Source organism: Tamandua tetradactyla, chromosome 15 (genome assembly GCF_023851605.1).
Source record: "Tamandua tetradactyla isolate mTamTet1 chromosome 15, mTamTet1.pri, whole genome shotgun sequence".
Lineage (NCBI taxonomy): Eukaryota > Metazoa > Chordata > Mammalia > Pilosa > Myrmecophagidae > Tamandua > Tamandua tetradactyla.
In genome coordinates this window covers 63795097-63821251 of record NC_135341.1, presented here as the reverse complement: position 1 = coordinate 63821251, position 26155 = coordinate 63795097, and the positions used below count along the sequence as shown (strand labels likewise).

Here is a 26155-nt window from a genome sequence, read left to right as displayed (position 1 = left end):
GTCCATAGTCACTTAAGCCTGCAACCTAAACAACACAGAGTCCTTGCTCCCCTCTACTCTTGACATATACTAATAGTCACTGAATCTTGCATATTCTGCCTCCTTAACATGTTTCATAACCTAGTCTCTCTCCTTGCTTCCGACCTTCACCATAGTTCATCAAGACTATTATAACAGTTCCTAATTAGAGGCTTTTAGTCCAAGTCGCCTCCCAAGACATTTGTGCCCACCCCTATGAGAGCACTCACCACACTATAATTGCTTGCTTATGCATCTGTATTACCACCTAAATGCTAAGCTTATTACATGCAGGGAGCATGTTTTGTTTCAAAAAAGTAGCTCAGTACATGGCATAGAGCAGACCGTCAAAATGCACATGTTGCAAAAATGAGTGAGTCATTACATTCCATTACATCTCCATGCACTTAGGTTGAACCTTTCTCCTTACAAATGCCCCAAATATGGTTTCTAGGCCACACTAATACAGCTCTGAGGTTGGGTCAAGGGGCTAAGAATTCCTCAAGGGGTTCAGGAATTCTGTTTCAATAGCTTCTGTGGGAGGCACACAGGCCTGTAAGAAGCACGGAAGAAGACAAGCCCCAGAGAAAGGACAGAACTGGGGAAAACAATATGAGAACAACTGTCTTTTCTAATGTGTGATATCAGACCAGTTCATATGACAGAGACCTAGTCCTTGTTTTTAGGGACAATAGAGTCCTGGCAGCAAATCCAGGGAGTACTACCTACCACTGTGATGGATGTTGTGATGCACAGATCCATCCAAATCACCTTCAGGAATGAAGGATGGACTTCCTAGATGTGGGAAGACTGCTTTTCTCTAATGGTGATTTCATTGGCTTAAGAGAGTGGCACCACCAAAGTCATGCCCCTTCTTGAGGCAACTTACCATCAAATGACTGGTCCATGTAGAGGTATAAAGGCCTGGCTCCATGGAGACTGCATCATAGTCAACTTCTCCCTGTATCCAAATCTGCTTCCTTCTTTGGTGTTGATCTCAACAATTCTAGCCAATAAACCTCCTGAAGGGTAAACTTTGTTTTAAAACCTGCTTCACATGGAATTCAATCTGCAATAACCAACAATAATGAAGATGGTTTGAAATTTAATGATAGGACATGCTATAACTTTGACGGGAAAACAATTGGCCCATAGGCCAAGTTTGGTCCCTAGAATTGTTTTCAGTGGGCCAGCATTAGCATATGCCACCAAAAGCTGAAGTTGAGGGATGGTGCTCCTTTTTAATGGCACCCACCCACTCCACTTTGCCACAGTCCTTACCATTGTCCACAATTCATTTCTTGTACCTGCCAGGCCCCTGAAGATATTCTGAGATGATGGGCTATAACTGATCCCAGGTTCTAGTTCCTTACCTCAGGGCAAGCTACTTCTTTGGTCAGTCTACTTCTCTCAATAATTTATATCTCTCATCTGACTTTTCCCAAAAATGGTAAACCTCTTTGTAGGCTGGTTCTGTGTGGCAGTCATTTTGGTAGCTCTCTCTCAGAAGATGCCCAGGTTGGTGAAAGTACAGGATAGTCTTCTGGAACTAGATAATAAAAATGATGATGATGATAATATTAATGCTAATAGCTAATATGAAACTGGTTAAGTGCTAAGGACTGAGTCTAAAGTGCTTTCTATACTTTAACTCATTTAGTTCTCACCATACCCTTTGATGTTATCATCTTCCTTTGTATAGAGATAAGGAAACTGAGGGTCTCAGAAAGATTTAGCGACTTCTCAAAGTTTGATGACAAGGAAATGGTGGAGCTTGGATTTGAAACCTGGCTGTCTGAAGCCAAGTTCTAAGCATACTTATTAAGCAAATAAAATAAAAATAGAAGACCTTCTTTGACTCTTTGTTATCACCATAAGCAGTGTCTACTCTTCCAGAATATCCTGAGGAAGACTCTGCATGACCTATTAGATGTATGAAGATGCTTTCTCGACACAGAAAAAGAAGCTGGCTCCCTTTTTCAGACAAGACCATTAGAATGGTTTCAAGGTTAAAGGCTGAATATAGCTTCAGGTTACTGGAGTGATGTAAAACTCAGAGACTATAAGAAGCCCGTATCACAGAACTCCTTTGTGTGGCTGAAGTCAAGAGCAAATGCCTAGCAATGCAGAGGTGGCCCTGGATGCACTGCCCATGTGCAGGTAAACAGCTTAAATAACTGCTGTCCTTGAGCAGTCAATCAAAACGCTGAGTTGAGACTATAAAAGGGCAAGTAATCCCACAGAGGAAAATTATCAACCATTGTTAGATAGAATATGTGACTGCTGACATTTCACCTTTTATCATTATAGCAATACTTTAAGAAAGAAGTGTAGTTAAGGTTGTCAGAATTTCATTTTAACCCCACCTTTGAAGCTGTTAAAAATTCACTCATGCTGAAACTTGCCTTTCAGGTTCCCAGCCAGATTTGTGCTTTGTTTTTAATCCCTCCCTCATTCTCTAATAGAATGCAAAATGTAATGCAGGGGAAAGGGTTTTTCCAAAGATCCTTCTGCGAACTGATTCCTAACTCAATTCCCTTTTCCTCTTCACCCCTCTTACTGCAGTTAATTGTAACAAAAGGTTAATTGTAACAACAACAACAAAACATAAACCAAAAGATACATTCAACTGAGAAACGATTAAAGGCTCTTGGCAGTATTTATAAAAATAATTTTGGCAATAAGCAATTCTCAACAAGGGGGAATCTGTTAAATGGCATTCACTAAGGGGAATTATAATCTTGGAATGCTATAATCTCCATAAGAGATGCAGTTGAATCAACAGCTATTTTTGGAGCACTCACTGACTAAAAGGTAACCAATGGCAGTTCAAGAATTTCTTCATAGATGCAACATAGAGATGACAATTTGGTGAGAAGGAAGAATCAGAGATATTGCCTCAAGACAACATTTGTATAGCAAACCCATTGATTTTATTTAGACTGTGTGCTCTTGGTACACAAAGGTCCCCTTTCCCCTCCTCCCCCACTCCCCGCCCATGCCATGCCCCACTGATAACAATATGCTAGGGGGAAAGGAAAAAATGATTTACTGATCAGCTGTTATGTGGTAGGTTGAATTGTGAATCTGAGTAGGAGAAGGCATATATCCTTAATCTTAATCCATTCCTGTGGGTGTGACTCTAATGTAAATGAGATCTTCTGAAGAAGTTATTTTTAGTTAAGGTGTGGCCCTACTGAAAGGGGCCTTAATCCTATTAATGGAGGCTTTTTGAATATAAAAGGAATAGAAGCTGGAAGTTAACTGAACCTGGAAGAGCAAGGAGAGGACATTGCCATAAAACAGAAAGCTAAGGAATCCCAATGACAGCCAACTTTCCAAAATGCCACTGACTCCAGAAGAAAGCAAGTCTTCTAATTCCTGAAATCATGAGCCAATAAATTCCTGTTGTTAAGACAATCCATTGTGTGCTATTTGACTTAGCAGGTGGGAAACTAAGACATGCTATTTTTCATGTATAGTTCTAAGCATTTTATGATCATAAGGTGCTGTGATGAAACCAACAGGCATAACACTACACCTCCTTACCCTCCAGATGCAACATCCTTTAAGTATAGCCCCCTGTGCATAAATGGTTTTAAAACAATCCCATGCTTGCTTTGTTTATCTTAAACTAAAGCAACTATCCAGCTAGACTTATTATGTTGATTGGCATATGAGATATCACCATATATAAGTGTTTACTTTTGTAGACATCCTGCCAACTCTTTGATAGACATGATAGGTCTTGCATGTACTGTAAGTCCATAAGAACCTGGGAAAGTGCTATAATTAGCCTTGTATTATTTTAAGCATTTCTATAATACATTCCACTTGCAAACTACTAACAATCAACTCTACTTTGTGCATCTCACAAGAAATCAGGTAGCTTAACACTTGTTAGCTCAATTTTATGGTCCTGAATCTTCAGGCCCAAGGTTCAAAGAAATAAAGTACCTGCCGGAGGTTATGCAACCAGCTCAGGCTAAAGAGCAACACAGCTGCTGTTTTGATCCAACTCTCAGCCTAGATGCCCAGCTGTTTTAACATTTCTTTTCCTGAATATATATATATATATATATATTATTTTTAAATTCTTAGAATTAAGACAATTATAGCAAGAATAGTGGTCCCAATTCTCCATTTATAGCATGAACAACTCACAGCCTGCTTTTGACAAGCATTGCTGGAATAAGTTTGGCAGATCTGAGATGGCCTCACTGACTATTTCCCTCAGCTGCTAGAGAAGCAAAGATGAATCTCTTCAGGAAATATCTTGCCCAGTCTGTACCTGTGGCAGCAATGAGGGAAGATGCGCCCAGGCAGAGTTCAATTTCAATATCCAGCTGGGCAGAGGCAAGAGGGAAGTGGGTGGGGGAGGGTGGGGCAGGAAGAGCCAGATATCTTAGGAAGCATCTACGGACAGCAACAGGGCTGAGCAGGGATACATATCACAGACGTAAGAAGATAAAGCCAAGGTAGTTCTTGCTTCCCAGAATGGAATATTGAGCCATTAAGTCTTAGGAAATGGGTGACAAAATATTCTCAAAGGCATAAAGAATAACTAGAATTATTTGGAAAAAGGCCCAAAAAGATTTGGAAAATGTCTTGGGAAGAGATGTCTCTTTCCCCTTGGAGTAGGGCTGCTTTGTCCAGCATTCTTGATAATGCAGTCATCCCATATTTGTGGCAATAATACCTTTTATTATCCCACCTCATCATTTCATAATCTCTACAATGATCACTGTTAAATTCAGAGACAGTGATTCCTTGTTAAATTTTGTTTTAAACTAGTATCTCCATGGTTCCATACTATATGTGCAAAGATTGCTTAAAATATTTTATTTCTTAATTTTTTAATGTCCCTGATAATATTTCTACCGGTGCCAAGATAATTATCTTAACTTAGAACATATTCATGAACTTAGTGTTTCCTTTCAATTCTGGTCCACTCTAATTGGTTTCTAGTGTCCTGTTTATTCCTTTTCAAGCTGATTGGGTAATTGGTCCATTTTCTATTTTTCAAAACATACTTCTTACCCTCTTATTCTTATTTTCCCCAAGGACATCTGCATCATCATCATCACCTTCACCATTATCATCATCACCAACATGCACTAAGCACTTTCTATGTGCCTGGCATTGTCTTGAGAATTTTACATGTGCTGAGTCATTTACTCTTCATTATAGTAATGAGAATTATGATGCTTTCTATTTTACAGATGTGATACTAGGGCACAAATAGGTCAAATAATTTGCACAAGAGCATCCATGTTGAAATTGGAGAACATCAATCTGCTCCAAAGCCATGATCTTTATTATCATACTATATCGCTCCTCAACATACTGTGATAAGTCTGCTGCCATTTCCAAAGCACCCTTATGTGCACCTTTTCATTAAATTCCTGTAACTAAAGCTGTACATAAGATCTTGTTTAGACTGAAGACTCTCATTTTATTTCTTCCAAGTCTAGGGGGAAATATTTAACATTTTATTATTGTTGAATTTACTGTGGTTTAGGTCATCTTGTTCAGATGAAAATTCTAAATTTAATCAAGAATTAATTCTAGATTTAATCTAAAGTAACACTAAGGACTCTTCTACCTAAAAAGTTATACTCAATGGTAAATTGTCCTCGAGTTACTATCCATAGTAGTTACAATCCATAGTAATCTATTTTTTTTCCCATTATAAAGCAAAGTCCTACATTTCTCAAGCGGATATACTGAACTCAAGCAGAAAACAGGGAACATATTTAAATATATCTTAATTTATAACTGACTGCATTTCAAAATCAAATACTTAAGGATTTATATAATTATACTTATATGAGTAATATTTGTACTTAAATGTTTAGATTTATATATATCAGGCCAAATTCCAGAAAGGATTTTAAGAAATTTGGAATACGTATCGTTTGGAATTTATTTATACCTCTGTTCTAATGTCTTGTTATGGAGAATAAGTAATTTTTCCAATTTTATCTACTAATATCCACAAAGTTTTTTAAAAGGATATATATGATAATTTAGCCTAACAAAATAAATGCTAGCTTCATTATTAAATTAGTGTTTCTCTTCATGCTTATTCATTAGTAGTTCTCAAATTTGTAGCCCCCAGTCTTTGACATATTTTCATTAAAGAAGCTTTTGTAGGGAAAAAACAAACAAACATAGGAATACAAATAATTCAAATGCCACGACATGAATCTATACCTTGTCTTTGGAGTAAAGTCCTTATATGCAGGAGGCCCATGGAAGAAAACATCAGCATTTCCATATCATGGAGAGGCATTCCAAGTCCTTGAGAGGATTAAATACTCAAGGTCACTCAAAGAACCAAGCCAGATCTCACGCCTCCTGATAATAACTTCTTCTGTACTGGATCACACATGTCACGGGAAAATGTTCTCTCCTACAAATAAGTTCTAGGGTACCTGGGAGAGGTCAGTGCATAGACCAAAGTCACAATGCATTTCACTGCTTAACTTAGCCAAATGGCATAAATACTTCTCTTGAACAATTCCCCCAAAGGAAAGTGTCTTCGGAAAGCTGGTGCTTTGTTTCAGCTTCATGGGCCATAAGTATCTGCACAAATAAGTTCTAGGGTACCTGGGAGAGGCCAGTGCATAGGCCAAGGTCACAATGCATTTTACTGCTTAACCTAGTCAAATGGCATAGATAAAGAAAGGTTTCCAAAGATAAGCACTTGTATTTCATCTTTGCATAGTTAGACCAAAGAAAATAAATACCTGCTGTTTCAAACAGCTGGGTAGCTTGCTGGGATGCTGATGGATCACCAAAGTCATGGAGAGAAGCAATATTTTTCTTAAGGTGGCCATGAGGTGAGGACCTAATGCCTGCCAAGGAAAAAGGGCTTTAAGACCAGAGAAGGAACAGAATGATACAGGCGTGGGATCTGGTGTGACCAATCATAAATCAACTTCTGTTTTTGTAAAATTATTTGGATTCAGGGTATGAGTTTTGCAAGTGGGGCCCACTATATCTCTGATTGAAAGGGAAAGAGAGGTAAAATATATTGAACACCCAACTTGAGCCAAGGATCTGAAATTTGCTATGCCAGTTTATTGAACAATGACCTTTAATAGATATTTTTATATCCCCATAACATAGAAGAGGGAGATGAGGCTCAAAGAGAAGTAATTCACTGAAAATCACCCAGATTGTGTGGTGGAGCCAAGATTTGGACCCAACTTTGTAAAATTCTATGTCTGCTTTCTTTGCTGCTTCCTTGGGATAAACAGTCATTTGCCTGGGAGGGTTATAGGAGGCGACAGAAGTTTTGATATGCTCCTTCAAAGCATACACTAGAGTGCTCTCCTTAAGCTCAGCAGTACAGAAAGACATTTGTCATTCATGTTCCCTCCTTAGAAGCATGCAGAAGCTATTTGTGGAAGATAACCTACCTATAAAAGCATCAGAGCTTTTAGAACTAAAAAGAAGGAAGGACCCTAACTTGTTTCCTAAACTTGTGCTCTCAGCCTGGTGATTTAATTGAGGGTTTCCCCATTTGTTGGTGGAATTGTTCCTAATCCACCCCTAGAGACTTTAGGACAAAGCGCTCATTTACTTTGAATCACATTTCACTCAAGGACCTTTTGAGGAATGGTTTAACTGCTTTTTTATTTAAGCATCTTCAGAGAAGATTTCTTTTATTTCATAACCTTCCCAGAAGTCATTTCTGACTCACAATATTTAAGAAGAAACCTTCTTTCAATCAAAAAGACAAGAACTTTGTGCAATGAGGCATCACCAAATAGCGCCACACCATTTATCCAAGCACTCCCTGACTGATATACCTCACACTCTAGTTTGTGTTTGTGAGGATCAGTGTAGAAAAGTGAACTCAATTCCTCTAGAAGACTTTAGTGGTTGATATTATTCTTCACTTCATTCCTAAGTGGCCCCTTATGCAGACCTAAACTTACTGACCAGAGGCTGTGTAAACATATTCTTTAGTAGTTCCAGGTGTCTGCGTTTAGACTTTCAATCAGTGTATGGGTTCCCTGGGGGAAGAGCAGAACGAACTGGAACTGTCTGACAATTTGTTTTTGGTGTAGGTGTCCCATGCTCCAGTAAGGTCATCACACAGCTGATTTTCAGCAAGATGTTTACTAACCAATGGTAAGGAGACTATTTTTTTAAAAAAAATCCTTTCTAGGATATCTACACGCAAAAGAAAAAAGTTGGACCCTTTTCTCACATCATACACAAAAATGAACTCAGATGGATCATAGACTTAAATTTAAGAGTTAGAACTATAAAACTCTTAGAGGAAAATATGGGAGAAAATTTTCATGTTCTTGAGTTAAGCAAACTCTTCTTAGTTATGATAGCAAATGTACAAACAATACAATAAAAAATAGATAACATGGACTTAATAAAAATTAGAAGCTTTGGGGTGGGCCACAGTGGCTCAGCAGGCAGAGTTCTCGCCTGCCATGCCAGAGACCCGGATTTGATTCCTGGTGCCTGTCCATGTGAAAAAAAGAGAAAAAAAAAAATTAGAAGCTTTGTGTTTCATAGACATCTGCAAGAAAGTGAAAAGTCAATCCACAGAATGGAAGAAAATATCTGCATATTCTATATCTTGTATCTAGAACATTTAAAGAAAACTTACCAACTCAATGATAAAGAGACAATCCAACTAAAAAACAGGCAAATGATCTAATCAGACATTTCTCCAAAAAAAGATATGCAAATAGATTAATAAGCTCATGAAAAAGTGCTAACATTATTAGCCATCATGGAAATGCAAGTTCAAACCTCATTGGGATATGACTTCACATCCATTTGGTGGCTATACTAAAAAGGATAGATAATAACAAGTGCTGGCAAGAATGCGGAGAAATTCTCCCCTTGTACACTGCTGATGGGAATGGACAAAGGTAAAGTTGCTTCAGAAAACAGTCTGACAGTTCTTCAAAAAGTTAAATATAAAGTTAGCATTTGTCCGAGCAATCCCACTCCTAGGTACATATTCCAAATAAATGAAAACATTTGTCCACAGAAAGACTTATCCACAATAGTTCATAGCAGCATTACACATAATAGCCCAAAAGTAGTACAACCCAATATTGATCAAGTGGTGAAATGACTTACAAAATGTGGCATATCCATACAATGGGATATTATTTGGCAATAAAAAGGAATGGAGGGGTGCACAGGTTGTTCAGTGGTAGAATGCCTGCCTTCCATGCAGGAGACCCAGGTTCAATTCCTGGACCATGCACCCCCCCCCCCCAAAAAAAGGAATGGAGTACTGATACATAACACAGTATGGATGAACCCCGAAAAAATTGTGCTAAGTAAAGAAACCAGTCACATCAACCTCCCCAAGTTGAATTCTTGATATTCTCACAAGCAGTGTGGACAACCAAAGCTATAGGCTGAGCCCCCAGTCTTGGGGTTTGTTCACATGAAACTTAAACCCACAAAAGATAGGTCAGGTCTACTTAAAATTTAGGCCTAAGAATCACCCCCAAGAGAGCCTCTTTTGTTGCTCAGATGTGGCCTCTCTCTCCAGCCAATATGATGTGCAGTCTCATCACCCTCCCCCTCTCTGTGTGGGACATGACTCCCAGGGGTGTGGACCTTCCTGGCAATGTGGGACAAAGATCCTGGAATGAGCTGAGACTCAGCATCAAAGGACTGAGAAAAACCCTAGAATGAGCTGAGAATGAACATCAAGAGACTGAGAGAACCTTCTCGACCAAAAGGGGGAAGAGTAAAATGAGGCAAAGTGGCAATGGCTGAGAGATTCCAAACAGAGTTGAGAGGTTATCCTGGAGGTTATTCTTATGCATTAAGTAGATATCACCTTGTTGTTCAAGATGTAGTGGAGAGGCTGGAGGGAATTGCCTGAAAATGTAGTGCTGTGTTCCAGTAGCCATGTTTCCTGATGATGATTGAACAATGATATAGCTTTCACAATGAGACTCTGTGAATGTGAAAACCTTATGTCTGATGCTCCTTTTAGCTACTATATCAACAGACGAGTAGAACATATGGAATAAAAATAAATAATAGGGGGAACAGATGTTAAAATAAATTCAGTTTGAAATAGTGGTAGGTGAAGGCAAGGGGTAAGGGGTATGGTATGTATAGTTTTTTTTTTTTTTCTCCTATTATCGTTTTATTTCTTTTTCTGTTGTCTTTTTATTTCTTTTTCTAAATCGATACAAATGTACTAAGAAATGATGAATATGCAACTATGTGATGATATTAAGAATTACTGATTGTATATGTAGAATGGAATGATTTCTAAATGTTTTGTTAGTTAATTTTTTTTAGTTAATAATAAAAAAAAAGTTTAAAAAAAAAAAAAGAAACCAGTCACAAAAGGTCAAATACTGTATGATTCCATTTATGTGACATGTTTGGCACTGGTAAATCCATAGGGACAGAAAGGAGATTAGTGGTTACCAGGGGCTGGGGAAATGGGGAGTAGCTGCTAATGAATACAGGGTTTTTTTTGTGGGGCAGGGGTCAATGAAATGTTCTAAAATTGATTGTGGTGATTATTGCACAACTTTGTGAATATACTAAAAACCACCGAATTGTACACTTTATATGGGTGAAGTGTATGGCATATGAATTGCATCTCAATTAAGCTGCTACATTAAAAAAAAAAAACTCACTCTAGACAGTCAGTGTTTCTTAGCTTTGGATGCCCCTCAAAACACCTGAAGAACCCTCAAATTCCAATGCCTGGCCCACAGCCTAGCCCAATTACATCAGAATCTCTGTGGGTAGGACCCAGAATTACTATTTTTTGCAATCTTGCCCAGGTAATTCCAATGTTCAGCCATGGGTGCAAACACTGAGTTGTTTTTTTAAGGAGTAAAATGTCACTTCACGCCATAGGTGTTTCATGCCTAATGCCCCATTGGGTGATATCTGTGGACTGAAGAGTTATTTCAGACCCTTGACACAAATTGTTTCTATGAGGGTTATTGGCATCTTTAAGGTCACTGCCCAGGTGAAACCAACACTTATGAGAAAACACTGCAGTGTGTCCTTGTCTACTATGGGTCACTGAGGAGGAGAACTGGGCACTACTGGTGGACACTAAGAAACCTGAACCTCTGATTTCCTCTCTCTTCACAGGTAAACTGTTCAGGCTTCTGTTTTCTTACATTGCAATCTTTGTAAAGTAGTGATCAAAAACAGTAGTCTGAAACAAAACACATGGATTCAAATCACTTACCAAATTAGTTGAGGAATTCTGCTTTGCCTATTTTCATCTGAAAAGCCAACAGTTTCACCACTTTTATAGTATTGTTGGAATAATTCAATGCATTGGATACAAGGAACCACCGATAGTGGTTATGACTACATTTTGCTGGTTATCAGTGCCAGATATAAAACTTTGCTGAGTGACCAGTTGCTTCCCTTTTAAAAATTTGCCAATCTTTCCTTTCCTATTCTTAAGGGAAATTGTAAATCAAAGCACTTTTGCTTTTAAAAATACAACAAAAAATGATGTTTCCCAAACTAGAAGTCAGGAGCCATGGCAGCAATTAGAAATCAACACAGAGATTGTCATTTAAATTAAAGTTCATGGAGGAAAAGAACTAATTTAATATCTAGAAACAGTATATTAAAAACATTTTGAATATAAAAAAATGAACTACTATCAATTTTTAAGTAAATGGAATAAAACTTTATGAACTCGGCAAAATGACAGAATTTTGGAAGATTATGAACACTGGACGTGTTCAGGTATGGGTTTGGCAATCTCAATGCTCTAAAAATAGTCACCCTGGAGTGGCCCATCAAAACAATTTCTTGTCACGTGCGATATGTAATTTGTCTGTTCGGTTGTTTAAAGATTTGCTTCAAGTTTCTGAAATCAGATTTATAATATAAAACCTATTCAGTCATGAGTGGGTCCATAGCAACACTCTATCTCTTTTGCTCTTTTGTCCTTTGGCATGCAATAATGTAGAAAACAAGAAAGCATACGTTCCTTGCTTTCACAGAGTAAACTATCATTGCTAACATGCATAATCAAGCTGACCTCTGTATGAGCGCGCCTTTGAGCATATTTAGCAAACCTCTTTTTATACAGAATTTACCCCTCACAGTCCTGGATGGCCATTCTATTCCCAAAGGGGATGAGGTACTCATTGAGTCAGAACAAACCTGATGATGGAAATAGCCCACATTATCTACAGAGACAGAACCCTCTACTGGTGACATAAAACCAAAGAAGAATTCTCCTCCAGTGTCTGCCAAACTGTTGTAATTGCAGCTTCTTCAAAAAATTAAAATGCATAACCATTTTTATTTTTATGGTGATAATTCAAAACCAAAAATACCCTCTATGTTGTACTATAATTGACTAGCAATGGAGACAATGATATTGGGGCAGAGAAAAAATACTTGGTGGAAAATAGCTTTTAAAAAAAATAGGATTGAGGTAGGGCAAGGAAATATAGAGGAAGGAAAATGTAGCACCCCAAAACTCAGATAATTGAAAATGGTAGAAACATCTACATTTACATTTTTGCCAAAATTTGCCTTTCCTTAGTTTATCCCAAAGATACTACTGTGGTAAAAGTGACCAATTTGAGATGATGGCTCCTTTTCTCAACTGGTAGACACACTGGTAAGGAACGTGTCTGTAAAAGGCAGGATCGGGTACATAATTTGCCTGGGCCAAGGCAAAATGAAAATGCAAAGCCCTTGTATAAAAATTATTAAGAATCTCAGGACAGTAACAGCAGAGCATTAAACCAAGAACAAAAGCCCTCCTGAGCGTGGGGTCCTGTGTGACTGCACAAAAAGCATGCCCGGGAGGCCAGCCCTGTCAAAAGGTAAGAAATAAAATGAGGCAAGGGTCCGTCTAGCCCATGCACTGGTTTGCTGTCTTCTAAGTTTAGCTTCTCTTGGCAGAAAGCACACATTTACAGAATCTTTCAGGCGGAAAACATCTTTGGAATTACCTTGTCTCATTTTCTCATTTATAGAATCCACCGCCCAGAGAAATTAATGACTTGTCCAAGGTCATGAGTTGAATGACAGAGCCAGAACTAAATCCCCGGCACTCCCACACCAATGTTCTTTATCCTAAACCATGTTGCTGGTCTCCAGTTTAAGTACAGATCATCAGAAAATATTAACTACAAAAAAGGGGAGGGAGGGAACATTACCTCATCGGACTTCCTTTTGAAGTCTTCGGCTGCACAGAATAAAATAATTTTAAAACTTGGTTTTCAAATGCCTTTTCTGAGGCAACACTTCCAACTCATAGGGTAAAAACATCACATGACAGCTTCAAACACTGAAGTAAACTACCTCTGCCAAGAGCTTGCTTGAACCTGTGGAGTTAACCACCATACAGCAAATGGTTATTAGTGGATGGTTATGAGACAGCAACACGTTAGTAAACTAATCAGTCTTCCTGTACAAATATTTAAAATAATTCCGAGATAATTTGAACTTCAACACTGAGCAGGCCAAATGCATTTGTAATCTGAACCCAAGGTTCTAATAAATTACTGCCTTTTGGATGTCCTTCAGTGTGAGGGACATTTTTAGAAAGATTAGCACTCAACTAGAAACAAAGACTGACATTTTTATCATAAACATAAGGCATAGAAGCAAAATGCACGTATCTTCTTCATTCAGGTGTGCAAATTTAGTATATCAAAATAGCTACAGCCAGGATATAGGAGTCATTTAATCTGTACAGATTAAATACAAATGAAGCTTTAAAAGCTTACAAAAAACACACAACCAGATGATGAAAGAGTTCAAGGTAGGCCAGCAGTAGCACAATTCCTTGAAGAAAACACAATATAAATACAGGGGCCAAGCACCAACCCCCTTCAACAAGACTTGGGGCTATCAGCTTTAGGGACAGTGAGATGTCCAGTTTGAATTCCAACTCCATTTATATTTCATTTTGGTTAGCCTCAACTAATTCATCAGCAAAATGGGGTTGGTACTAAAGTCAAAGGGTTAATTCAGATGCCTTCTAGATATCTCTCTGAGCTTTACACTGCATAATTCATATACCTTTAATTTTATCTTATTGAGTTGTCCCCCAAATTTTCACTGGAGAGTTGAAATTAGTTTTGCAAGTCTAATGCATTCCAGGGCTTTGTGCTCTGTAGGTAGTAATGAGAAAAAAAAAAAGACATTCTCTGGCTCCAACAAATTTTGGCATAATTACAGGTCTGGTATTTGGAAAATGAAGGCCAGTTGCAAATGATGCAGAGACATTGAGTAACCCAAACTGTCTAAGGCTGCAGCACTTACACCTCATTAACTGCCAATTACTGTATTCATAATTTAACACAAAAAGGAAAAACACAAAGGGTATTTTTAAAGTCCCTTTTATTTAGACTGCAGTTTACACTTGGCCTCTAAAGGAAGGATTAATGCAATAGGTTGAGAAAAGGAATAGTAAGGTTGAGCAATAAAAACACTTTGATACCATGTTAGGCTATAAAAATGGTTTGGCTGAATCCATTAGGCGAGGATAAATAACACCCTGCAGGAGGAAAAGAAACAGACTTTTCTGGATCATAGGGTCTGGTATGTTTTTAAAGTATCCATTTAAAGAGATACTTTTGAAATTCATGATTTCATGACATTTTTGCATTCAAAATCATGTCTCTCTGTTCTGGCAAGACCATGTTCAGTAGTTTCTACCAAAACATGGAAAGAAAAATAGTGCTTAGTTATTTATTTTTATTTCATCATTAAACTTACTATTAATATTATTATTTCTATTACTTGTACTATTGCTATTCTTATTAATATCATTATTACTAATAATACTATTACTACTGTTGCTTCCATCTAACAATAACTTCCAATATCCAGCTTCCTTATGAGGATATAGCCTTAAGTTTAGTGGACTTATCACACTAAATGACCCTCAAACAGGAATTCGAGGGAAAAACCTTTGTTGCTTAGCCTCCTTGCATCCCTGGCTGGCTTGCTCCAGTGAGTCTGATCTACTCTACGTCAGTGCTACTCAGAGTGTGGTCCATGGACCAGCAGTAGCAAAATGCAAATTCCTGGGTCCTACCCCATACCTTCTGAATCAGAAATTTGGGAGGAAAGGGGGTGAGTGCAGGAATATGTATTTGAACAAGCTCACGCCAAGACTCTGATACTGAAATTTGAAAAGGGTTGTTTGCCAGAAGAGGTAACCCAGGTGCCGGAGAAGGGAGAAAGAAGGGATGGGACAAAACTGAGGACAAACATCTGGAGCCACCACCTGCAGGTTTCCCCTTGCTGCTTAAGGGCAGGCCGCCAAAGCTAAGGTGAAGAAAGCAAAATCTGAGGCATCACGTTAAGCTGAGGCCAAGAAATCAAGTCTACCAGTTTTTCAGGAAGAAGACTTCCTTCCTTGCCCAAGAATGTGGTTACTGAGACTCCCGCCCTCAGCTTCGGGCCACCACGAGATGCACGACAGGAATCTCCCCCAGCCATTGCTTTTCTCTTTTGTCCACTGAATATTGAAAATTACAAAACTCCATACTTTTCACTAGTGCTGACATATCTGATTAACTATACCTTCTAAGTTCGTATTTTTTAATATGTGAGGCCCATGCACTTTGGGACCTCATCGAACTTCAGTTCCACCACTCCAAAAATCTCTGGGGGTTGCAACAAGCTCTCAAGAGACTTTGAGCCACAATCAAATTTGGGAAATGTTTTACCTTTTTTTTTTTTTTTACATGGGCAGGCTCCAGGAATCGAGCCTTGGTCTCCAACTTGGCAGGTGAGAATTCTTACCACTGAAACACCGTTGCACCACCCTATTCTACTTTTTTGGCCTAATTTAACACTTAGTTTGAGATGAGGTTTCAAAATATATCTTCCAACCCTTCCTTCGTTTTTAAAAAAAATTTGTAATAATATATTACATATGTATATGATATATAATACATTTCTTCTAACAAACACACACTGTCATATTATTGAATGAAAAATGTTGGTAAATATAAATATATATAAATTAAAAAACATAAAGGAAACACAAAAAAATAGTTTTTCTGTATTCCTATCTCCCATTTTGAGAAATTATGTAAAAATAAACTATCGAGTAAATAAAATTAGAGTACATAATGACTACCTAATAGTTCATAAACAGATACCATAATTTATTTAAGCAGTCACCTATCGTTAAACATTTAAAAGCTGGATTTCAGGTTTTCAACTTTTATTAATAGTAAAATATTTTATAAAACATAAACAACTTTGTACAAAAATCTTTGCATTCATTCCAGAGAGTCAAATGAATTTTATGGGCAATTCTTTAAAAGTTGGAATTGCTGACTCAAAAATTATTCCTTGCTTTGAAGTTTTTGATGCATAGTGCCTAACTACCCCCAGAAAGAGTGTACCAATTAAGAACTATGGTAGGTTATAAACTGATAAAGCAACGTTGGAGACAATTTGGCAATATAGATATGTAAAGGTGACTGCACAATTTTAGACCTGGAAACCCCTCATCATGGTACCCAGAGTGACTTTTGTTTCAGGGAATATTCATTGCAGTAAAAAGTTGGAAACAATTCTATACCCAACAATTTAGGAACAAAGAGATGACCATCACATGGTGGTTAAAATAGTTAAACTAGCCCCACTGATCCATCTCAAAAACACAATGTCATGTTGTTGAATGAAAAATGTTGGTAAAAGTTACAGAACAGAATCATTTACATAAATTAAAAAACATAAAGGAGAAATATACAGTTTTGAGTAATTACATAAATAAGGAAAGTATAAATACATGGACAGAAAGGATATACTTATTTCAAAATCGGGGTATTCTCTGGACAAGGAGCCTGGGGAGAAGTTTAGAGGTTTAGTTAGTTGGTGTACTGGTTTGAAAGAATGTATGGACCCTAGAAAAGCCATGTTTTAATCAAAATCCTATTTTGTAAAATGGCAGAATAATCCCTATTCAATTCTGTATGTTTGAAACTGTAATCAAATCATCTCCCTGGAGATGTGATTTAATCAAGAGTGGTTGTTAAACTGGATTAGGTGACAACATGTCTCCACCCATTTGGGTGGGTCTTCAGAAGTTTCTGGAGTCTTATAAAAGAGGAAACATTTTGGAGAATGGGAGATTCAGAGAGAGCATCACCACAAAGCAGAGAGTCCATGAGCCAGCAACCTTCGGAGATGAAGAAGGAAAACATCTCCCTGGGAGCGTCATGAAACCAGAAGCCAGGACAGAAAGCTGGCAGATGACGCCATGTTCACCATGTGCCCTTCCAGCTCAAAGAGAAACCCTGGACTTCATCGGCCTTCTTGAACCAAGGTATTTTTCCCTGGATGGATGCCTTGGATTGGATATTTCTATAGACTTGTTTTAATTGGGACATTTTCTTGGCCTTAGAACTGTAAACTAGCAACTTATTAAATTCCTCTTTTTAAAAGCCATTCTGTTTCTGGTATATTGCATTCCAGCAGCTAGCAAACTAGACCAGTTGGTTCCAGAATATTTTGTCTTGAAGAAACTAAGTAAAAAAAGTGTGTCTGTGGACTCCTAGGGGGGCCCAAGACCCTTGGGGGCCAAAATAATTTTCATAAGAATTCTAAGACATTATTTGTCTCTGACACTGTGTGGCGATTTGTCCTGTTGGTATAAAAACAGTGATGGGTAAACTGTGGCCCCTTAGCGTGAATCAAAGCAGTGGTACCCAAATTTGTAATCATCACAATCTTCATTGCCGCGCACTTGCAGTCAAACAAAACCAAACAAAAAAAGCAGTTTCACTTAAGAATGACCTTGATGAAGCTGCTTAGGTAATTTGAATAAATCTCAACCCTGCAGTACTGTTTTTAAAAAATATTCTAAGTAACAAAATGACAAATACTCATAAAGCACTTCTGTTGCACATTAAGGTACAATAGTCGTCTTGAGGAAAAGCGCTTGTGTGATTGTTTGAGCTGGAGCTGAGCTAGCTGTTTTCTTCACAGAACATCTTTTTTTTTTTTCTTAAAAGAATGCCTGAGAGACAATCTATGGTTATTTAGACTTGGGTGTTTGGTCAACTTTTTCTCAAAAGTGACTGAAGAGTCTGTCACTTCAAGGAAACCAATGGATAGTATTTGTTGCCAAAGATAAAATGTTCAAGTGAAAATTAGAATTTTAGAAACCTATTATATCCACCATTGTGAGCTTGACATATTCCCAATAGTTAAAGGGTTCTTTGAGACCAATGGAGATTTAATCAATAGAATTATGAATATTGTATAATGAAATGTGTCTACATCTGAAAATACTGGTTATTCAGTGAACCAATATTTTTCAAATGATCAATGAATGCATGATGTTACAAATCATACATGGGTAGACTATCCATTCAAAATGCAAGATAAATTGATGGATTTTAATGTAACAGAGTACAAAAAGTTCAGTGATTTCAGATTCCACATTACAGCTATCCTTTTGAAAATGACCACTTGTTGAGTTTTGGTAAAATATCAAAGCAAAATTTCCACAGTGATCTGAAAAGGCTATAAGAATATTCTCCCCTTTTCCAACTACATAGTGACATGAGACTGGAGTTTCTTCATTTATATCAATAAAAAAGAAGCAGATATGAGAACCCAAGTTGACTTCTATTAAGTCAGATAGTAAAGAGACTGGCAAAAATGGAAAAAATGCCACTCAAAAATTTTGTTTTGGAAAAAATCTAGATATTTTCATTAAAATGTTATTTATATTAACATATAATGAGTTTATTCTTGCTATTTTAAAATGAATTGACACATTTTTAAAGTTCCTCTTTTAATTTCTAATATGGTTACTATCATAAATATAAATAAATCTCTTTGGATTCTCAATTTTTTCTTTTTTTTTGGCATGGGCAGGCTCTGGGAATCAAACCCAGGTCTCTGGCATGGCAGGTGAGAATTCTGCCACTGAGCCACCATTGCATCACCCTCAATTATTTTTACGAGACAAAAAATTTGAGAACGGTTGATCTGGGAAGTGAATATACAGATTCTCACGTTATTTTCTACACTTTTCTCTATGCATATAATTAGAAATAAAAGAGTGAAAATGCCATGCCTACCAGCAGCATGTGGGGATATCCGTAAACTTATATCTTTACCAAATTCAAGAATGATATGATTATTAAAGGAAAAAAAAACTTTGTGAATCTGAGAGTAAAAGAATGTTATATATCCTGATTTTAATTTGCCTCTTTTCATTACATAAATTTGAACAAATTTATGTTTACTGGTGATTTAAGTTTTTTCTTTTGTGAATTATTCTCTTTCTATTCACTTATGTACTCTTTCATCCAACACATATTTTTTGAGCATTTTGCATATGCCATACATGCTTCTAGGTATAGCTGGAATTGGGCAGTGAACAAATCATAGATGGTCTCTTGAACGGGTTGCACACTATGGTCCATGGGACAAATTTGGCCAGCTGTCTGTTTTTGTAAAGATAGTTTTATTAGAACACAATTACACCATTTTTTTAATGCATTGTCTATACCTACTTTTGTGCTGCCAGGCAGAATTGATTAGTTGCAGCAAAGACTGTGGGGCTTGGAAAGCCAAAAGTATTTACTATCTGTCCTTCACAGAAAAAAGTTTGTTCACTACTGATCTAGTGGCTTCTAGAAGAATGTCTATATCTTTTCTGCACATTTGTTAACTGTTTTTACATAGTTGTCTTACCTTGCAGATGTTTCCCCATTGCATTTATAGTCTTTTAATTTTTTCATAATTTTTTCCTTGTATAGAGTTTTATATTTTCTGCAACAACTTTAAATCTTTTCTTTTAAGAGAAGTGTTCTTAAAGTGCATTGGTCCTTTGAATAATTTATTAGATTTTCGCTTCTTATTTTTTCCATGTAAATTTTAAAATTATTTTGTCACATTACTGAAAGAATCCCTATATCTTTAGTTGTAGTAAATCTTTGGATTATATAGAGGGAGAAATTACATTTCTAAAATATTAATATTTCCTGTCAATGAACATAGAATGTTTCCCCATTGAAACTCATCTTTTCCCAAATTTTAAATGTTATTTGCAAGGTGGCGTTATACATTTCTTGTTATGTCTGTTTCTACTTACTTTCTATTTTAGGGTTGTTATCATGATATGAGGGTCTCTTCTCCTGTTTGTTTTCTAATTGGTTATGGCTAATAAACACATTTTATTTTTAAGTATTTATTTTTATAAGTAGATACCATATTGATCTCAACAGTTCTTATAATTATTTTCAGTTGTTTAGCTTAAATTTCATGTATAAACTAATGGGGATTTCTTGATTTCTCCTTTCTAATTCCATTACCTGTTTTTTTTTCTTGTCACTATATTCTATTACAATTTTGAGAAAAATAATTAATACATTGGCAATTTTCTTGTTTCTCATTTTAATGTAAATACATATAAAATTTTATAACTAAATTTGATACCTAACTTTTATTTCAGATAAATAATATTTATCATTTTAAGGATCTAGCTTTCTATGTCTAGCTCACTGAGAGCTTTCATCTGCAATGTATGTTAAAACTATTACTAATTCTGGGCAATCTATTTTCATTTGTTTCTATACCTATTTCCCATTTACCTTACTGACAAGATGAATTATAATAACAGATTTTTCTAATACTAAAAATCCTTGTGTTCTTAAAAACAAACACTGTTGGTCATGGTTTGGTATTATTTTTAAGATTTTCTAGACTGAATGTGCTGTCATTTTACTTGGAATTTTTCCACCTATGATGTTGATTTATAGGGGTTCTGTGTCATTTTTATTAGGATTGTCTTATACTGTAAACCAAAAAAAATTGGAAATATCACATCTATTTTCCTATCCCTAGAATAGTTATAGCTGTTAAGATTATAAATTCATACAAACCATAAGTCACAAAAGAGGGATATGTAAAATTCAGGTAATGAGGATGAGTTGTATAAATTTGCCCCACTAAATATTCTAGATATATACCACAATGCTGCTGTTAAAAACAGCAGCAACAACAACAGAATCAGATTTAGACTTTAATCCCTTAGTAAAGAAGGGCAACAGGGAGGTGCCCTGGCCCATTAAAAAATTTGTAGATAAAGGAACAGGGTTTTCCCCAAGCACTGAACTAATGAACAGTTCTCCGAAGTCTGTGGGAATAGCCACTGGATTGAGATCAACTGTGAAGCTTAATCTATGATATTAACACATCCGAAGAAAGAAAAGGTCAACTCCTAGAGCATGGCCACTTTAGATAAACTGAGTTCAGAGAAAAACAAGCTTTGGCAGTGAGAGTCAGGCACTCTCCACAGAAAAGAGGCACAGAGTCCATGAACTACAAGCATCCAGTTATGAGAAATGCATTCTCTATTGGCAGAGGAGGTACTGCCCTAGGCCTTGCCGTACCCTGGAGAAAGGCCTCCAGACCACCGCCCTTTGTTGACTCCATATGCTCTATCAGCTTTCTGCTTATGAATTTAGAAAGGTCTGCTGATCAGAGGGACAGCTGCAGGAGGTGTCTAGATCTACAGATCTCAAATATTTTCTTTTCTTTTTTTTGGCTAGGAAACATCATCTCCTGGGCATCTCCAAAGGACATGTATGCATATCAGACCCACCAGCTGAAGTCCCATTTTTTTCTGACTTGGAATGCCATTTAGTATAGAAGTCATAGAGAGAAAATTTCAAATACATTTTAATTTACAAAAGAAGAGAATAATTTGATAACTTCAGTATGTCCAGCATTTGAAAAATCATAGAGAACATACCTTCCTGCTCATGGCAACCTACCCATGTGTGTCTGGACACTCTCATTAGGTAGCTGTATTAGTTAGGGTTCTCTAGAGAAACAGAATCAGCAGGAGATATCTGTAATTACAAAATTTATAGAAGTGTCTCATGAAACTGTGGGGATGCAAGAGTCCAAGATCTGTGGGGCAGGCCATGAGCTGGCAGCTCCAATGAAGGTCCTTAATGAACTCTCAGAAGAAGCTGGCTGGCTGAAACAGGAAGAATGATGGTCTCTTCTGAATCCTTCTTAAAAGCCTTCCAGTGATTAGATTAAGCATCACTCACTGCAAAAGACACTCCTGTTAAGTGACTGCAAATGTAATCAGCTGTGGATGCCACCAATGTGGTCATGATTCAAGTCCATGAAATGTCTTCATAGCAACAGACAGGCCAGCACTTGCCCGACCAGACAACTGGGCACTACCACTTGGCCAAGTTGCACATGAACCTGACCATCACAGTAGCCAAGAACTGTTTTGCTGGATAGTTGCAATGGCCTTTCCATTCCATAAGTCTATGAGCTATTCCACCCAACTGTAAATTCTGGAACTTTCTAACACAGTAAAGAAGGATTTCCTAAAAATGTTATAATCTTACCACCATTTATTTTCTGTGGGATTATCTTTTGTTCATTAGCCAAAGGTATCAAAAGACATTTAAAAGAATTTTCATTCTCAAGGAGTGATGTCATCAACATGCTAACATAAGGCATTCCCTGAAAAAACTTCCCCAGTGATTGAGTGAATAAAAGGACAAATCCCACTTGCTTAGAACTCTGGAGGAGTGCAGAGACTGGAAAAGGACCCACAAATGCTGAATTAAAGAAACTGAAAAATATAAGGTAGGATTCATCCTGGATGCTGGTTTGTTCCCACTCCCCTCTCCCTCACTCAGTCCCCCACAGCTTGGGAGTCACATAAAGCCAGCACAACCTGGGTCCTCCCAACAGCAGACAGAGACTACAGAATGACTCAGAGCAATAAGTCTGAATTCTAAGCACATCCAGGTACAGGGATCTAAGTTTGAAGAGATCTTGGGCAGAACTTGAACTGCTGAGGAGTTTGCATACAAAAGGGCCACTGGGGGACAGGGAGGTGAGGAAGAGAAAGCCTGTGATAGAAATGCTGGCAAGAACTGTTGTGCCCTCAATCAATCCAGTTTCAGCTGGCTGGACCACCTAAAGGCAAAATGGACTTTTCTGAAGTGGCCTACCTTTCTGGTTTGACCACATCTGGTTCACTAGGTTGGGACACAGTAAAGGACAAGAAATCAGAGGAAGAAAAGAATCGCCAAAAAAAAAAAAAAAGATGGTAGGGGGGAACTGAACTGCTGTAAGATAGGTCAGGTCCCAGAATTGAAAAGTATAAGGTAATGAGACACTGAGTGAGGGAGAGAATTTAAACAAATCACAGGAATTAGGAAGAAAAGTCTGAAAGAAATAAATAGAAATAAATAAATAGACCCAAGACTCCCAGAGAAGGAACAAAGGAAAGGAAGCTATTTCCAGAGGAGGAACAGTTACATAAAAAGTGCAATCTTAAAAACTGCATCAAATATCCAGGGCAAGAATCAGATGAAAAAGAGCTAGAAAAATCTGAACAGTTAAACATGGGCTATTCTAAATGTCTAGAATAATTAGACCAAACATCAAAGAATAGCCTTAACACAAACCTAATCAACAATAAAACCGTAGATAAGAGGGAGAAATGTATCTTTAGGGTTAATTAATCAAGAAAATCAGATGTCTACACATCAGCAAAAAATTACAAGCCATACTAAAAAGCTGGAAGATATGGCCCAGTCAGAGGAACAAATTAAAACTTTGGAGGAGAATCAGAATTTGGAACAACTAATCAAAGATGTTCAAACAAATATTGCAAATCACTTCAAGGAGATGAAGGAAGATATACACAAACAGATAAACAATATTAAGAAGACAAGTGTAAGCATAAAGAAGAATTTGAAAGTATAAAAAAAACATAACAGAAACTATAGGGATAAAGGCAAAACAGTAACATTAAAAATGCACTAGAGGCATATATCAGTAGATTTGGACAGGAAGAAGAAAGAATCAGTGAACTAGAATACAGGGCAATCAAAATCAGAAAGTCAGAAAAACAGCTGGAGAAAATAATTGAAAAACTTAATCAGTGTCTCAAGAATCTGAGTGACACAATGAAGAGCACAAACATATGTGTCATGGATGTCCCAGAAGGAAAAGAGAAGAGACAAGGGGCAAAAAGAATATATGAGGAAATAGTGACCAAAAATTTCCCAACTCTTAAGAAAGACATAAATATACATGTTCAAGAAACACAATTTGTTCAAGAAACACAGAATAAATTCCAATGGACTTACTCTGAGACACATACTAGTCAGAATGTCAAATGTCAAAGAGAATTCTGAAAGAAGCAAAAAATAAAACAATTCATTATATACAAAGATCCTCAATAAGACTAAGTCCCGATTTCTCATCAGAAACCATGGAGGTAAGAAGGCAGTGTATGATATGTTTAAGATACTGAAACAGAAAAACTGTTTCAGCCAAAAATTCTTTATCTGGGAAAACTACCCTTCAAAAATGAGGAATAGTTTAAAATATTCACAGACAAACAGAAATAGGAGAATTTGTCAACAAAAGGCCTGCCCCACCAGAATTATTAAAGGGAGTTCTGCAAGTTGAAAGGAAAAGACAGGAGAGAGTGGCTTGGAGTAGTGTTGAGAAATGGAGATCATCAGTAAGGGTAAGTAAATGAGTAAATGCAAAATCCTATAGTAATGTGTCCTCAATATGCAACTGTCCTCCTTAATGCATTTAAGAATCAGAATACAATTGAACAAGAAAAGGTGTATTGAAACCCAGGTTTCAATTCCCGATGCCTGCCCATGCAAAAAAATAATAATAATAACAATAATAATAATATATATATATGAATAACAGAAAGAAGAAAGGAATTTGTGAGATACATCACAAAAGATCAAATATACAGAAAAGAGGTTTGCGATAAAAGAAAAGGGAGACAAAAAAAATACGACAAATACAAACCAAAAGAGAAAAATGGCTGAGCTTTTGAAAGTACTGCATTGCAAGTACCGCATTTATAGTAATAACATTGAATGTTAATGGATTAAACTTCCCAATCAAAAGATATAGGTTGGCAAAACCTATTAAAAAAAGCATGATCTAACTATATGTTGTTTACAAGAGACTCACCTTAGACCCAAAGACAATAATAGGTTAAAAGTGAAAGGATGGAAAAAGATATTCCATGCAAATTGTAACCAATAAAGAGCTGGGGTGGTACACTAACATTGGACAAAACAGACTTTAAGTCAAAAGTTGTTTTAAGGGACAAAGAAGGATACTATATATTAATAAAAGGAGCAATCCACCAAGAAGAAATAAGAATCATAAATATTTATGCATCTAACCAAGGTGTCCCAAAATACATAAGGCAAGCACTGGCAAAACTGAAGGGAGAAATAACCGTTTCTACAACAATAGTTAGAGACTTGGATACATCACTCTCATCAACAGCTGTAACACAAGATGGAAGATCAATAAGGAAACAGAGAACTGGAATAGTATGACAAATGAAATAGACCTAACAGACATATATGGAACATGGCATCCCAAAACAGGATGCATATTCTTCTCAAGTGCACATGGATCACTCTCCAGGATAGACCACATGTGAGGTCACAAAACAAGTCTCAATAAATTTAGAAAGATTGAAATAATTTTCTCTGTACATAAATGAAATGAAGCTGAAAATCAATAAAAGTCAGAGAACTGGAAAATTCACAAATATATGGAAGTTAAATAGCACCGTCTTAAATAATCAGGAATTAATGGTGACATTTCAAGTGAAATCAATAAATATCTTGGGACAAACGAAAAGGAGAACATGACATAAAACTTATGGGATGCAGTGAAGGCAGTGCTGAGAGGGAAAGTTAAAGCTCTAAATGCTAACATTATAAAAGAAGAAAGAGCTTAAAATCAAAGATCTTACACACTAGAAAATGAACAGCAAACTAATCCCAAAGCAAGTAGAAGGAAATAAATAACAAAGATTAGAGCAGAAATAAATTAAATTGAGAATAAAAAAAACAATAGAGAAAATTAACAAAACCAAAAATTGGTTCATTGAGAAGATCAATAAAGTTGATAAATCCCTAGACTGACAAGAAAGAAAAAGAAACACAAGCAAACAAAATCAGAAATGAGAGGGGTGACATTACTACTGATACAACACAAATAAAAAGACCATAAGAGGATACTATGAACAATCATATACCAAGAAATTAGACAAATTTGGTGAAATGGACAAATTCCTAGAAACACAACA

At 36.8% G+C, this 26155-nt stretch overlaps 1 protein-coding gene across 19 annotated transcripts in view; it reads right to left on the bottom strand.

Annotated features, from left to right (window-relative positions):
• The window catches only part of THRB (thyroid hormone receptor beta), a 439676-nt gene that overhangs the window by 312297 nt on the left and 101224 nt on the right, over positions 1–26155 (bottom strand). For 7 of the 19 annotated variants that reach the window (XM_077129987.1, XM_077129986.1, XM_077129983.1 and 4 more), the window contains exon 2: positions 6771–6878. The exons of 9 other annotated variants lie outside the window; for them this stretch is intronic. The gene's annotated coding sequence lies outside the window, so the exon portion shown is untranslated. Of the gene's footprint in view, positions 1–6234; positions 6742–6770; positions 6879–26155 lie in introns of those variants that run through there. 3 more of the 19 variants (XM_077129984.1, XM_077129995.1, XM_077129989.1) reach the window with 2 other exon arrangements.